At 40.0% G+C, this 17,415-nt stretch overlaps 1 long non-coding RNA gene across 1 annotated transcript in view; it reads left to right on the forward strand.

Moving 5' to 3' along the window:
• LOC112579690 overlaps nucleotides 1-17,182 on the forward strand; it is a 169,086-nt gene extending 151,904 nt beyond the window's left edge. Inside the window, exon 6 of the long non-coding RNA XR_006545358.2 lies at nucleotides 15,664-17,182. This is a non-coding gene — a long non-coding RNA (uncharacterized LOC112579690). The remainder of the gene's footprint in view (nucleotides 1-15,663) is intronic.
• The last annotated feature ends 233 nt before the right edge of the window (nucleotides 17,183-17,415 follow it).

Below are 17,415 nucleotides of genomic sequence, written 5' to 3' on the forward strand. Positions count from 1 at the left end.
TCATCATGGCAAGTGAGTTTTCTAATTTTGATGGACTCCTCTTTGTTGTTTCTAGTGCCTTGTTACAGTTATCTGCATTCCTGTTGTTGTTTGCATGTGTGTGCATGCGTGTTAAGTCGCTTCAGTGATGTCCAGCTCTTTGTGACTCTATAGACTGCAGCTCACCAGGCTTCTCTGCCCATGGGATTCTCCAGGAAAGAATACTGGAATGGGCTGCCATGCCCTCCTCCAGGGGACCTTTCCCACCCAGGGGTTGAACCTGCATCTCTATGTCTCCTGCATTGGCAGGTGGGTTCTTTACCGCTAGTGCCCCCTGGTCTTTCTTAATTCATTCAGTATGTTTATTACTTTCTTTTTGAATTTGGGATTTGGCAGACTGGAGAGGTCTGTTTCATCGTTTGTTCTTTTAGGGGATTTTTCCTTGTTCTTTTAATTGGGAGTGGCTCCTCTGTTTCTTCATTTTAGTTCTATTTCTCTAACTCTATGAATTTAGGGAAAATGGTTATCTACTGTGTTTTTTATATGGCAGTTTCGCTGAGTAGCCTGCATGAGTCTAACATTTTTGGTGCCAGGGCTGTTTTTAGTATGGATGCCTGCCAAATATTTCCTCGGTATGTGCTGGCTGTTATCCCCTTGACAGGTGGTGTGATTGGTGGTGTGCTGATCAGAGTCTGCACTGGATGTTGAGTAGGGCCTGCTCTTTGCTCTGTGGTTGTCACATCTCTGTGGAGGCAAAGTCTGTTCCCAAGTTGTTGGTCCATCCCAACAGGATGGCCATAACCCCTATACCCTCTAAGGCAATATGCTTTGATGTTTTAAGGAGAAAGGGTATGTCACTGGAATTACCTATTCATCAGCATCTCCTCAGTGGTCAATCACAAGAAGGTCCTGAATGTTGAGGTTCAAACACAAGTGTTTTCCCAGGACTGTATCCTTGATAAGCCTACCATCATCACAAGGTAGAAGTCCATAAGATCCTGGCCCATGTCAGAATTACAGTGAGGGAGCTTTCTTTCCACCAAGGATCTTCCTCTGACCTCACAAGTCTGACCCAGATAGTGATCGACTGGATTCTGGGAAACACTACAGCATAAGCTTTATGGGGAAGACCATGAAGCCACTAAATGACAGTCACCACAGGACCCAAAAGAGTCACAGTGATCATAGAAGCCCTCTACTGGCCCTTGGCCAATAACAGTGGCAACATTTTGTTGTTGCTGAAGAGGGTACCTATCCTTACCCATCATGCTAGACTCACTCTCAGAGCAAGAGAGTCTGTCCCAGGTAGAAAAACTCTTTGCAGACCTCACCTCAGCTACCCCAGGTGGTGGCCCCACAGTGCAACACATAGCTTGATATGACTTATTATGGCCAGATATGTCTTTTCTACATGGACTTCCAGTATATCAGCTACATGGACAGAGATATCTCATTTGAGGCTGTCAGATCAAAAGCTGCAACATCAGTGACTTTTGTTCTTATAGCCATTCTCTGGCATACAATTCCACTCACCTGGGGATGTGGAGTGAGAGAGGATGAGGAGGAAGGAGGCAATATTCATTAAACAGCCTGCTGCTCAGTGTTCTTAGTCCAATAGAATATTTTAACTCCCGATGTAAGCTTGAGAAGTCAGTGAGTCTCCCTAGGCCTCAGTATATCTATCTGTAAAATGGAATTGCCTTTACATCATAGGATGTTCAAGAGTATGAGGAAGGTACTAAGAGGTAGGATCTTATAGAAGTTTGTGGGTGGAGTGATTCCTGCTTGTGTTACAGCTTTTTATACAATTTTAATTACTCACCAGTGTATCCCCAGGACCCAGCAGAGTGAACAACACACAGTTGGCCTTCTATATGCATCAAATGAAAAAAGTGAATGACTGAAGTTTTCAGTCATTCGTTCAAGGGCTATGTATGAGTTTTTAAGAGATAGGTAAGTAGCTGTAGTTCTCTTTTCTCTTCTGCTTCTCTATGCCCTTCCCCAGTGCTCAGTTTACAAACACCTCCTCTTGGGCCAGCCTCAGTGACTACTGCCCCCACCCCTCCATGCCGTTGGCTGTGTAGTACAAGTTGTATGTGGCTGTCTTGGGGTACTCAGAGAAGTTAAATGGTGGCTCTTAACACCATGCTAACCCTGGAGTTTGGGGTATGGATGAGGAGAAAAGGGTGGATTCAGAAGTTGGGGTAAGAAGTCTTGGGCCCACTAGCCTCCTCTAAGAAATCTACGGTTTGCCCAAACTCAGGCCTGGACTTGCTCTTTTTTTTATGTGTTGCATTTTTTTTTTTTTTTCCAGGTGTATAGCAAAGTGATTCTGAGAATCACACACACATATGTATCTTTTTCAGATTATTTTCCATTATAGGTTATTACAACATGTTGAATATAGTTCCCTGAGCTACACAGTAGGACCTTGTTGTTTATTTTATATAAAGTAGCTTCTGTTAATACCAAACTCCTGATTTATCCCCGCCCTTTCCACTTTGATAACCATGTTTTTTTCTATGCATGAGTCTATTTCTGTTTTGTAAATAAATTGATTTTGTATCTTTTTTTAGATTCCATACATAAGTGATAATCGTACTTGTCTTTTCCTGTCTTCATATGATAATCTGTAGGTCTGTCCATGTTGCTGCAAATGGTATTATTTCATTCTTTTTTTATGGCTGGGAATATTCCATTCTATACATATATACTGTATCTTCTTTATCCATTCTTCTGTCAACAGATATTTAGGTTGCTTCTATGCCTTAACTATTGTAAATAGTGCCTCTGTGAACATTGGGGCTCATGGACCTTTTCAATTAGAATTTTCATCTTTTCTGGATATATGCCCTGGCGTGGGATTGCTAGATCCTATGGTAACTCTTTGTTTTTTTAAGGGACCTTCATACTGTTCTCTATAGTGACTGCACCAATTTATATTCCCACCAACAGTGTAGGAGGGTTCCCTTTTCTGCATACCCTCCTCAGAATTAACTGTTTGTAGACTTTTTGATAATGGCCATTCTGACTAGTGTGAGGTGATACTGCATTGAAGTTTTGATTTGCATTTCTGTAATAACTAGTGGTGTTGATAATCTTATCATGTGCAAGTTAGCCATCTCCTTTGGAGAAACATCTACTTTAAGTCTTCTGCCTATTTTTTGATTGCGTTGCTCCCTTTTTGATATTGAGCTGTATGAGCTGTTTATATGTTTTAGAAAGTAAACCCTGTTGGTTGCATGATTTGCAAATATTTTCTTCCATAGGTTGTCTTTTCATCTGGTTTATGGTTTGCTTTGCTGTGCAAAATCCTATAAGTTTAATTAGGTCCCATTTGTTTATTTTTGCTTTTATTTCCATTACTCTAGGAGACAGATCCAAAAAATATTGATGCAATTTATGTGAGAATGTTCTACCTGTTATGTTTTCCTCTTGGAGTTTTATAGTATCTGGCCTTACATTTAGGCCTTTAATCCATTTTATTTTTGTATATGATTGTTAGAGAATGTTCTGACTTCATTACTTTACATGTAGCTGTCCAGTTTTTCCAGCACCACTTATTGAAGAGACTCTCTTTTCTCCATTGTATAGTCTTTCTTCCTTTGTCATAGATTAATTGACTGTAAGTATATGGGTTTATTTTTGGGCTTTCTCTCCTATTCCATTGACCTTTGAGTCTGTTTTTGTTCCAGAACCAAACTATTTTGATTACTATAGTCTCAAGTCAGGGAGCATGATCCCTCTAGCTCTGTTCTTTCTCAGGATTGTCTCAGCTATTTTGGGTCTTTTGTATTTCCATATAAATTTTAAAATTATTTGTTCTATTTCTGTGAAATCTAGTTCTGTTTTGAATAAAAGTGGCAAGTATGGGAATCCTTACCCTGTTCCTGATCTTAGAGGGGATGCTTTCAGTTTTTCACCATTGAGTACGATGATGGCTGTGTGTTTGTCATATATGGCCCTTATTATGTTAAGGTTTGTTCCCTCACAAGAGAAGACTACACATGGACATCACCAGATGGTCAACACCAAAATCAGATTGATTATTTCTTTGCAGCCAGAGATGGAGAAGCTCTATACAGTCAGCAAAAACAAGACCAAGAGCTGACTGTGCCTCAGATCATGAACTCCTTATTGAAAAATTCAGACTTCAATTGAAGAAAGTAGGGAAAACCACTAGACCATTCAGGTATGACCTAAACCAAATCCCTTACAATTATACAGTGAAAGTGACAAATAGATTCAAGGGATTAGATCTGATAGAGTGCCTGAAGAACTATGGGTGGAGGTTCATGACATTGTACAGGAGACAGGGATCAAGACCATCCCCAAGAAAAAGAAATGCAAAAGAGAAAAATGGCTGTCTGAGGAAGCCTTACAAATAGCTGTGAAAAGAAGGGAAGTGAAAAGCAAATGAGAAAAGGAAAGATATACCCATTTGAATGCAGAGTTCCAAAGAATAGAAAGGAGAGACAAGAAAGCCTTCCTCAGTCAGTGATCAGTACAAAGAAATAGAGGAAAACAATAGAATAGGAAAGACTAGAGATCAAGAAAATCAGAGATACCAAGGGAACATTTCATGCAAAGATGGGCACAATAAAGGACAGAAATGGTATGCACCTAACAGAAACAGAAGATATTAAGAAGAATACACAGAAGAACTATGCAAAAAAGACCTTTACGATCTAGTTATTCACGATGGTGTATGATCACTCACCTAGAGCCAGACATCCTGAAATGTGAGTCAAGTGGGCCTTAGGAAGCATCACTACGAACAAAGCTAGTGGAGGTGATGGAATTCCAGCTGAGCTATTTCAAATCCTGAAAGATGATGCTGTGAAAGTGCTGCACTCAATATGCCAGCAAAGTTGGAAAACTCAGCAGTGGCCACAGGACAGGAAAAGGTCAGTTTTCATTCCAATCCCAAAGAAAGACAATGCCAAAGAATGCTCAAACTACCGCACAATTGCACTCATCTCACACGCTAGTAAAGCCATGCTCAAAATTCTCCAAGCCAGGCTTCAGCAATACGTGAACCGAGAACTTCCAGATGTTCAAGCTGGTTTTAGAAAAGGCAGAGGAACCAGAGATCAAATTGCCAACATCTGCTGGATCACGGAAAAAGCAAGAGAGTTCCAGAAAAACATCAATTTCTACTGTATTGACTATGCCAAAGCCTTTGACATTGTGGATCACAAGAAACTGCAGAAAATTCTTAAAGAGATGGGAAAACCAGACCACCTCACCTGCCTCTTGAGAAATCTGTATGCAGGTCAGGAAGCAACAGTTAGAACTGGACATGGAACAACAGACTGGTTCCAAATTATGAAAGGAGTACATCGAGGCTGTATATTGTCATCCTGCTCATTTAACTTCTATGCAGAGTACATCATGAGAAATGCTGGGCTGAAGGAAGCACAGACTGGAATCAAGAGAGCTGGGAAATATATCAATAACCTCAGATATGCAGATGACACCACGCTTATGGCAGAAAGTGAAGAAGAACTAAAGGACCTCTTGATGAAAGTGAAAAAGGAGAGTGAAAAAAGTTGGATTAAAACTCAACATTCAGATAATTAATATCATGGCATCTGGTCCCATCACTTCATGGCAAATAGATGGGGAAACAGTGGAAACAGTGATAGATTTTATTTTGGGGGGCTCCAAAATTGCTGCAGATGGTGACTGCAGCCATGAAAGATGCTTACACCTTGGAAGAAAAGTTATGACCAGCCTAGACAGCATATTAAAAAGCAGAGACATTACTCTGCCAACAAAGGTCCATCTAGTCAAAGCTATGGTTTTTCCAGTAGTCATGTATGGATGTAAGAGTTGGACTATAGAGAAAGCTGAGTGCCGAAGAATTGATGCTTTTGAACTGTGGTGTGGGAGAAGACTCTTGAGAGTCTCTTGAACTGCAAGGAGATCCAACCAGTCCATCCTAAGGGAGATCAATCCTGGGTGTTCATTGGAAGGACTGATGTTGAAGCTGAAACTCCAATACTTTGGCTACCTGATGCAAAGAGCTGACTCATTTGAAAAGTTCCTGATGTTGGGAAAGATTGAAGACAGGAGGAGAAGGGAATGACAGAAGATGAGATGGTTGGGTGGCATCACCGATTCAATGGACATGAGTTTGAGTAAAGTCCGGGAGTTGGTGATGGACCAGGAGGCCTGGCGTGCTGCAATCCATTGGGTCTCAAAGAGTTGGACATCACTGAGAAACTGCACTAACTTTTTCCCTGTATGCCCACTTTCTGGAGAGTTTTTATCATAAGTGTTCGTTAAATTTTGTCTAAAGCTTTTTCTGCATCTATTGAGGTGATCATACGGTATTTATTCTTCAGTTTGTAAATGTGGTATATAACATGTTGATTAATTTGCAGATATTAAAAAGTCTTTGCATCCCTGGGGTCCTATTGCTTCCTGGTTCAGTCTTGAGAGATTGCACCTTTCAAATAATTTGTCCATTTCTTCTAGGTTGTCCATTTTGTTGGCATTACATTTTTCATATTAATCTCTTAAGATCCTTTGTATTTCTATGGTGTCAGTTATAACTTCTTTTTCATTTCTGATTTTATTGACTTGGGCCCTCATCTTTTTTCCTTAATGAATCTGGCTAAAGGTTGATCAATTTTGTTCAAAAAAACACCTGCTTTTTGTTTCATTGACCTTTTCTATTATTTTTTTAGCCTACAATTCATTTATTTCTGCTCTGATCTTTATGATTTCTTTTCTTCTACCTTTGGGTTTTGTTCATTTTTCTTTCTCTAGTTGCTTTAGCTGTTGTTATTCAGTCACTCAGTTGTGTCTGACTCTTTGTGACCCCATGGACTGCAGCATACCAGGCTTCCATGTCCTTCACCATCTCCCAGAGCTTGCTGAAAATCATGTCCACTGAGCTGATGATGCCATCCAACCATCTCATTCTCTATTGTCCCTTTCTCCTCCTGCATTCAATCTTTTCCGGCATCAGGGTCCTTTCTAATGAATAGGTTCTTCACATCAGGTAGCCAACGTATTGGCGCTTCAGCTTCAACATTAGTCCTTCCAATGAATATTCAGGGTTGATTTCCTTTAGGATTGACTGCTTTGATCTCCATGCAGTGTAAAGGACTGTCAAGGCTCTCCTCTAACACCACATTCAAAAGTATCAATTCTTCAGCACTCAGCCTTTTTTTATGGTCCAACTCTCACATCCCTATAAGACTACTGGAAAAACCATAGCTTTGATTGGACAGACCTTTTTTGGCAAAGTAATGTCTCTGCTTTTTAATATGCTGTCTAGGTTGGTCATCACTTTCCTTCCAAGGAGCATCTTTTAATTTCATGGCTGCAGTCACCATCTGCAGTGATTTTGGAGCCCAAGAAAATAAAGTCAGCCACTGTTTCTGCTGTTTCCCCATCTATTTGCCATGAAGTGATGCGACTGGATGCCATGATATTCAGTTTTTGAATGTTGAGTTTTAAGCCAACTTTTTCACTCTCCTCTTTCACTTTCATCAAGACATTCTTTTGTTCCTCTTCACTTTCTGCATGAGTAGTGTCATCTGCATATCTGAAGTTGCTGATATTTCTCCTGGCAGTCTTGATTCCAGAATGCCTGGCATTTCACATGTACTCAGCATATTAAATAAGCAAGGTGAAAATATACAGCCTTGAAGTACTCCTTTCCCTATTTGAAACCAGTCTGTTGTTCCATGTCTGGTTCTAACTGTGGCTTCTTGGCATGCATAAAGATTTCACAGGTGGCAGGTAAGGTGTTCTTGTATCCCCATTTTTTAAAGAGTTTTCCACAGTCTGTCATGATCCACACAGTCAAAGGCTTTAGCATAATTGGTGAAGCAGAAGTAGATGTTTTTCTGGAATTCTCTTGCTTTTTCTATGATTTGCCTTTTCTAAATTCAGCTTGTACATTTGAAAGTTCTACGTTCACATACTGTTGAAGCCTAGCTTGAAGGATTTTGAGCATTACTTTGCTATCATGTCAAATGAGTGCAATTGTGTGGTAGTTTGAGCATTCTTTGGCATTGCCCTTCTTTGGGAATGGAATGAAAACTGATCATTTTCAGTCTCATGGCCACTGCTGAATTTTCAAAATTTACTGGCATATTGAGTGCAGCACTTTCATGGCATCATCTTTTAGGATTTAAAATAGCTCAGCTGGAATTCCATCACATCCACTAGTTTTGTTCATAGTGATGCTTCCTAAGGCCCACTTGACTTCACACTCCAAGATGTCTGGCTCTAGGTGAGTGATCACACCAGTGTAGTTATCTGGGTCATGAAGATCTTTTTTGTATAGTTCTTCTGTGTATTCTTGCCATCTTTTCTTAATATCTTCTGCTTCTGTTAGGACCATACCATTTCTGTCTTTTATTGTCCCTATCTTTGCATGAAATATTCCCTTGGTAACTCCAACTGTCTTGAAGAGATTTCTAGTCTTTCCCATTCTTTTCCTCTATTGTTTCCCATTGTTTTCATCTATTTCTTTCCATTGTACACTTAGGAAGGCTTTCTTGTCTCTCCTTCTATTCTTTGGAACTCTGCATTCAGATGGGTATATCTTTCCTTTTTTCCTTTGCCTTTCACTAGTCTTTTATTCTCGGTTATTTGTAAGGCCTCCTCAGATAACCATTTTGCATTTTTACATTTCTTTTTCTTGGAGATGCTTTTGATCACTGCCTCCTGTACAGTGTTGTGAACCTCCATCCATAGTTTTTCAGGCACTCTGTCAGATGTAATCCCTTGAATCTACTTGTCACCTCCACTGTATAGTCATAAGGGATTTGATTTAGGTCATACCTGCATGGTCTAGTGGTTTTCCCTAGTTTTTTCAATTTAAGTCTGAGTTTTTCAACAAGGAGTTCATGATTTGAGCAATAGTCAGCTCCTGGTCTTGTTTTTGCTGACTGTATAGAGCTTCTCCATCTTCAGCTGCAAAGAATATTATCAGTCTGATTTCACTATTGACCATCTGGTGATGTCCATGTATAGAGTTGTCTCTTGTGTTTTTGGAAGAGGGTGTTTGCTATGACCAATGTGTTCTCTTGGCAAAACTCTGTTAGCCTTTGCCCTGCTTCATTTTATACTCCAAGGCCAAATTTGTGTTACTTCGGGTATCCCTTGACTTCTACTTTTGCATTCCAATCCCCTATGATGAAAAAGGACATCTTTTTTTGGTGTTAGTTCTAGACAGTCTTGTAGGTCTTCATAGAACCATTCAGCTTCTTCAACATTCGTGGTTGGGACATAGACTTGGATTACTGTGATATTGAATGGTTTCCCCTGGAAATGAACAGAGATCATTTTGTCGTTTTTGAGATTGCACCCAAGTACTGCATTTCAGACTCTTGTTGACTATAAGGGCTACTCCATTTCTTCTAAGGGATTCTTGCCCACAGTAGCAGATATAATGGTCATCTAGTTAAATTCACCCATATCAGTCCATTTTAGTTCACCGATTCCTAAAATGTCAATGCTCACTCTTGCCATCTTCTGATTGACCACTTCCAATTTACATTGATTCATGGACCTAACATTACAGGTTCCTATGCAATATTGCTCTTTACAGCATTGGACTTCACTTTCACCACCAATCACATCCACAACTGGGCGTTGTTTCCACTTTGGCTCAGCCTCTTCATTCTTTCTGGAGTTATTTCTTCACTCTTCTCCAGTAAAATATTGGGCACCTACCAACCTGGAGAGTTCATCTTTCAGCATCCTTTTTGCCTTTTCATATTGTCCATGGGGTTCTCAAGACAAGAACGCCGAAGTGGTTTGCCATTCCCTTCTCCAGTGGACTACGTTTTATCAGAACTCTTGAATGTGACCCATCCATCTTGGGTGGCTCATAGTTTCATTGGGTCAGACAAGGCTGTGATCCATATGAAGCTTCCTCCATGTTACCAAGTGGTAGGAAGGTAATAGTGTCAGTTATTTATCTATTGTCTGTCATTCCCATACCTGACTGTCCATACACTGCTCAGACTTTTGTGCAACTGCCTTTCTAATGGGTTCCACATACTGGGAGTAGAGAAAAGTTATTATTATCCCTCCTTTTCTTCTTTGGCTTCTGGCAGCAACTGTGGAAGTGGCTTCATTGCTTTGATGATTCTAACTTTGGTGTCAGCAATCCTTCTTTGGTGGTGCTGGTAGTACCATATGGTTCTCTCTATTGGATCAACATCGATTTCATCTCTTCATCTTTTATAACTAGCTCTCTGTGTTAAATGCCTTCTGTTTGTTTTTCATGTTGTATCTTGTCTGATACACAAAAATTCATAGGTAGAAAACACTTTTATCATTTCCCCCAAAAAGAAGTAGGAAGAAGGAAATATAAAACATTAAATTAACAAATACATTATTTCCCATAAGTTAAATAAGCATTACCTTGTTGATCATAATATTAGAACACTATTTATACATTTTTCTCACATTAAAACATATTTCCATATATGATAGGGTGTTGCTTTTGGAACTGATTCTATATATATGTCATCTTAAATTAATTCTGAGTTTTACATCTGAACTCTTTATACTTTAACCATTTGATACATTTTGTGCTACAGTGTACCAAGTTAAATGTAATATTTCCATATACACACAAAAATGTCTTCTTCTCTGATCCACTGTGCATATATAGTATGGCCTAGACTTAAAGTGAAGCAAACTTGAGAAATGAGTGACTCTTGCACTCCTGCTAGCAAATCTCTGGATGAATGACATCATCTAGAAACCATTTATTTGAAAGTTTTTAGAGTTGTTATCTAAATATTAATCTGCAAGGAACTAGCTAATGACTGATAATTTATCCAGCCATCCATGAAGCACAAAGCTATGGGATCATTGAAGATGATATTCATCTATAATCATTAACATTGCAAGATGTTTACAATACATTGTTGAGTGAAGGAATTGGTTATAAAAGTTTGTATCATATGACTGCATTTTTGTTTAAAAATATCTGTATGGTTTAAAATTTTCTTTTTACTGAGCTTATTTTCTATAATGAAAATATATTAATCTTATTTATATGAAAAAAAAATTAAGTTAGTTAAAAGACAAATCAGCATGCTTCATGGTATAGGACTCTGGCCTGAAGAGCTGTTCAGGGGTGATGAGAGAAGCAAAGAGAATTAAATAAGACCCATTCCTTCCAGATTGGCAGGTGCGTCCCTGCCTTATGCGAGCAAGGTACTGGGTGACATGTGAGGTTCTGTCCAACTCAGGGTTCTGAGATCCAAACTAAAATGCAATTCAAAGAAAATTTATTGGTGATCATCCTCTGCCAAGATCTATATCAGGTCCTAGAAGGAGAGAGATGGAGGCCAGTACCTGCCCTGCTGGTACCTATTATTTGGTTGATACTAGCTTTGGAGTAGAAAGATGTCTCTTTGAACCATGCCTCTGCCCCTCACTAGCTGTGCAAATTTGGGGACTTTTCTTCTCCTTCTTAAAGGTGAAAAATCTGAAACTTAAAGAGAAGGTAATAATTCTTCTTTTTCTTTGTTGTTTGGAGGATTCAATAGAATTATAGTCTAAGAGGAAGGGAGGGAAGGAAGAATAGAGAGAGAAAGGCAGAGAGGGAAAGAGTCATTCATTTTCTAGGCCAGTTTTTCGGCTTTTCAAGAATGAGAAAAGTCGATAAGAATGAAGGGAAAAAAAGATCCTTACCTAAGGAGGGGTTCAGTTCAGTTCAGTTGCTCAGTCGTGTCCAAATCTGTGCGACCCCATGAATCACAGCACACCAGGACTCCCTGTCCATTACCAACCCCCGGAGTTCACTCAGACTCACATCCATCGAGTCAGTGATGCCATCCAGCCATCTCATCCTCTGTCATCCCCTTCCCCTCCTGCCCCCAATCCCTCCCAGCATCAGAGTCTTTTCCAATGAGTCAACTCTTTGCATACCAGACTTTAAGAGTGAAGCATTGGTTACAAGTTAATGACATATATAAATTAGATAATTTTGTAGTACCTCCTCATGGTTTTTGCCTTTTGTGAGCACACATGGCTTTATCAGTCAGATTTTCCATGTAAACTGTGTGTGGTTACTGAAGGACAAAGGACCTTCTCAGCCCATCTTTCCCAGAGACCCCAGATAACGGGAAAGCAGTGGGAGATGGAAGAACCATGGTTCACCGAGTCTGCCTCACGGATACAGAGCGGACAGCACTGTGGGATGCAGGGAGCAAGGAAGACTGAGAAGGGGAGGGGATTACTTGCCATAGTAAATTATTTCTACCTAATAGAAAAATTGTAATTTCTACATTTTTCTAAAACAAATATGTAGAAAAAATGTATATGAATAACTTTTCTATGAGTTTCAGTTTGTTATCTTCTAGGGGTTACAACTGGAGAACAAAGTCCTATTCTCACCCCTCATTCTCCTTGACCAAATGCTCTGTTGAAGAGAGAAATGTAATGAATACCTAAAGACAGTATCAAACACCAATCAATGTCCCAATATGTACCCTGACATCTTTTTGCTCTTGGAAGTCTTACCTCACCAACTGCTGCTGTTGTTCAGTTGCCTAGTCACGCCCGACTCCTTGTGACCCCATGGACGGCAGCCCGCCAGGTCTCCCTGTCCCTCACCATCTCCCAGAGTTGACATCAAGAGTCCTGTCTTCATCTCCATTTGTAGGAATTCTTAGCACAGTGCTTGTCTCAATAAAACAGTACTTGGAGGGTTCACCAATAGTCTCTCACCAAAATTATTCCATTATTTATGTTTACATTGTAGAATTTTGAGCGAACCATGGTAAATCAAAATAATAGGCTTTCAATTGGCTCAATAGATTTGTTAACCCACTGAATAATCATTCACCAGTAAATGAATCAGCCTTATTTGCTTAAGTGTTGATGTAGATAAAACATGTGTTCCCATTATTTTAAGACATTGATATGAATGAGAGAAAAGTCAAACCAAAGGCCATACCTTCAGCACTGGAGGAAGGACAAGTTAATTTAAAAGCAAACCCAGTCAGTCAAGCTTTGTGCCAGCTCCTTGGGAGATTATGAAGCACAGCTTCCCTGTTCTCAAGAAACTTTGTCAAGTTAAAGACTCAAGAAACTCACAGCAATTAGGTAACAATAGATACCATACAATCAAAACCAGTCTTTTCAGTTAGAAGGACTCCTTTTAAAAGTAACTAATTTAGTAAATCAGACAAAGGTATAACCAGAAATTAAAAATTGTAAGTCTTATAATCAGAGATAAGGACTGTTAACATTTTAGTATATCTTCATCCAGATTGTTTTTGTACAAATAACGGGTATTTTCAGTAAAGTAAGATTGCATTATAAAACTGTTTTTAACTTATTAGTTATACTCAACAATATATTATGAAAAAAAAAATCGACAATTTTCTTATCAAATTGGAGATTACACAAAGTTAGGAAGGAAAGCCATTGCTGAAAGAATCATCATCTAGAAAGATCTTGCCAGAAGACAATATGGGCCAAACTCACAAGATTAAATTGAACAGAGATGTCTTTCAAGTCCTTAACTTAGATTGCAAGTCTATAGATCTTAGTTGACTGCAAGCATGATAGGTATCAACAGTGTCACTGGCTTTCAAAATGCTAATGTAAGCTAGGGTGTTTGAACAAAAGCACAGTACCCAATAAAAGGGAGGAAAAGTCCTTTCTAGGTTGTGTGGTCTGACTGTATCTTGAGTTCACAGTTTTATGACCTGAGTTGGTCAAAAGGACAGTAAGTGAGATGGAAATTGTTGAGTCATAATTGCAAGAACTAGAGGTGCTTCAGAGAAGGCAGTGGCTCCCCACTCCAGTACTCTTGCCTGGAAACTCCCATGGATGGAGGAGCCTGGTGGGCTGCAGTCCATGGGGTCGCACAGAGTTGGACATGAATCAGGCGACTTAGCAGCAGCAGCAGCAGAGGTGCTTAGCTGGAAAAGAGAAGACTTTGAGGCTCTGTGTGTATGTATGATTGTGTACATGTATGTGTGTGGAAATTCTACATACATACAGAGTTCTATACTGTAAAAGAACAATGTGATATATTTTGTGTAACTTCAGAAGGCAAAAATAGCTGGACAGTTCTGAGATCATCCTCATAGCACTGAACAAAGGAATATTTTCTCAACCATCCATGCTGTTCAGCAGTGGAACAGATTGTCTTTGTGATGGTAAGTTCCCCTTTTCAAGTATCTCTTCTTACTCCCTAACTTTATTTTTCAAGGCAGTTTATCTCAGTGTCAATATATACCTGTCCTAGCTCCTGTGATTCTGAGTGCTGTTTAAGGAAGATTAGGCCAGCAAGAGGACTTCGTTGGAAGCTCAGATGGTAAAGAATCTGCCTGTAATGCAGGAGACCTGGGTTCAATCCCTGGGTCAGGAAGATCGCCTGGAGAAGGAAATGGCTACCCACTCCAGAATTCTTGCCTGGAAAAGTCCATGGACAGAGGAGCCTGGCAGGCTATAGTCCAGGGGTCACAAAGAGTGGGACATGACTGAGCACACAGACCAATGAGTGTGCAAGGTATAGGATGTAAACAGAGAAGTAAAATCTCAAAAATATACAAGCAACTCCTGCAGCTCAATTCCAGAAAAATAAACGACCCAATAAAAAATGGGCCAAAGAACTAAATAGACATTTCTCCATAGAAGACATACAGATGGCTAACAAACACATGAAAAGATGCTCAACATCACTCATTATCAGAGAAATGCAAATCAAAACCACTATGAGGTACCATTTCACACCAGTCAGAATGGCTGCGATCCAAAAGTCTACAAGCAATAAATGCTGGAGGGGGTGTGGAGAAAAGGGAACCCTCTTACACTGTTGGTGGGAATGCAAACTAGTACAGCCACTATGGAGAACAGTGTGGAGATTCCTTAAAAAACTGGAAATAGAACTGCCTTATGACCCAGCAATCCCACTGCTGGGCATACACACTGAGGAAACCAGAATTGAAAGAGACACATGTACCCCAATGTTCATCACAGCACTGTTTATAATAGCCAGGACATGGAAGCAGCCTAGATGTCCATCAGCAGATGAATGGATAAGAAAGCTGTGGTACATATACACAATGGAGTATTACTCAGCCATTGAAAAGAATACATTTGAATCAGTTCTAATGAGGTGGATGAAACTGAAGCCGATTATACAGAGTGAAGTAAGCCAGAAAGAAAAACACCAATACAGTATACTAATGCATATATATGGAATTTAGAAAGATGGTAACCATAACCCTGTATGCTAGACAGCAAAAGAGACACAGATGTATAGAACAGTCTTTTGGACTCTGTGGGAGAGGGAGAGGGTGGGATGATTTGGGAGAATGGCATTGAAACATGTATAATATCATATAAGAAACGAATTGCCAGTCCAGGTTCAATGCAGGATACAGGATGCTTGGGGCTGGTGCACTGGGATGACCCAGAGGGATGGTATGGGGAGGGAGGTGGGAGGGAGGTTCAGGATTGGGAACATGTGTACACCCGTGGCAGATTCATGTTGATGTATGGCAAAACCGATACAATATTGTAAAGTAATTTGCCTCCAATTAAAATAAATAAATTTAAATTAAAAAAAAAATAGAGAAGACAACAGAATGCAGGAAAACCAGTACAGAAAATGTTTTCTCTCACCAAGTCTTCATTCTTCTCTTCTCTTCTCCCCATGAAAAAAACAAATACCAGAAGAACAGAAGAGGAAAAGATATAGTCAAAGGATCAGCAGTGGAGACATTGGAAAAAGCAGGACCTCACACTGGAAAGTCTCAAAAGGAAGTGAAAGCAGGAGCCAAACTGCTGGGCCCAGAGTGGGTGGAATGAAAAAGATAGATGGTTGTAGAAGAGATAACTAACGAGGCTCTGATAACTCTAATTTTCTGGGCCTTGGTGAGCTTTGCCTATGCTTCAACTAAATGGAAATATAAATAGCTGAGAAAGAAGCCAGTGGATGGGAACTGACATAATGGACTATTGACTCTCTGAGATATAAGGGACCTTCTTAAAAGCATAATATTTTACGTGGTCATTTGTCAGGCTTCCTCTGGGTGAGCGAGCTCCTTTGGGGGAGGTAAGTGGATTGGCTAATCTTAGTGTTTTGTTTAAAGTACACCCTTTAATGTACACCTAGTACATTGTGCTAGAGATCAGTTAGCTTCACTGAGCAGACAGGGAGGGAAAAAGACATAGGCACCCATCCACCCTCCTCTTTCTCCCAAGGAGCTTTACCAGGTGAGTGCCCAATAAAAGATCCAATACCTACTTTCTTCTCCCTTCCACTAGCCTTGCCAGACCATCAAGATCCCTGTCTGAAAGAACCAAGCCAGTCTTCTCTTCCTGCTCTCACAGAGTGGAGTTAGTCCACAGGCCATCCAGGCATTTACCCAGTGGACACCACCTCCTATTAAACCCCCTCACTCCACCCCGATTGTCTCCACGTACATATACCCTCAGCTCTATGAACCTGTATCTTCCACCTCTGTGCTCAATGCTGGGGGTGGAGGGGTGTGGTTTCCATTATGCCCCAGCCCAAAGTGATAGTCCACCCCACTCCCCCATACCCTTATTGTCTTCACCAGCAGTCTTTAATGGACCTGGAGCTTATTAAAAAAACAAAAAACAACCGAGAAGCAAAGGCTCCAACTCAGAATTTCCAGGAATACAGCCTGAGACTCTGTCCTTTCACAAGCCCCCAGCTGATTCTGATGCACAGCATATATTTGCAAACTGTTGGGTTCTGGGTGATGGTTTAGGATTTCCTATAAATTGCTATGTATTTTATGTTAATTATGCTTGAGTTAGGTCTAAGCCTCCAGAAGTAAACCATGATCTCCTAGACTGGGACCATCACTTATATTCCTTGATATTTCCCTTCCCTGACACAGGAAGTGGTGCTCAGAAAATGACATTTGATGATATGAGAAATTGGGTTTTGTCCATTTTATAGAATGACAGTTTGAGGACATGCTGGTTTAACATGATTCCATCACAAAGCCTATTGTCTCCAAGCACCCCTCCCTTAAAGATTTACCCTACGGACTAGAATTTTGAGAATTTCCCAACCAGCTTTCCCTCCTCTGGCTGTCTACTATCCTCACATCCAATATCATAGTGGTAATGCTCTCACTTTCACAACAACTTATTCCTGTTACTTCTGATACCATCTCTGTGAAACCATTTCTTAAATGTAAAATTACTGTGTAATAAAAGTTCTCACCAAAGTCCTCTGTTCTCTATTACTTCATCTCCTAAGAGAAGAGAAATCTAGTTTAGGAAAAAGGCAATGTGAGCATTTAGATCTATATAAGAGATCCAGAAACGTGTAAGAAGCTGCCTTTGGTTGGAAACACACAGATACCCCCACTGACATAACTAAAGTGGTGGATCATGTAAATCCACGAAGAAAGAGGACACATATGTTGGGAAATAAGGAATTCTGAG

The sequence above is a fragment of the Bubalus bubalis genome, chromosome 16, assembly GCF_019923935.1.
Source record: "Bubalus bubalis isolate 160015118507 breed Murrah chromosome 16, NDDB_SH_1, whole genome shotgun sequence".
In the NCBI taxonomy this organism is placed as follows: domain Eukaryota; kingdom Metazoa; phylum Chordata; class Mammalia; order Artiodactyla; family Bovidae; genus Bubalus; species Bubalus bubalis.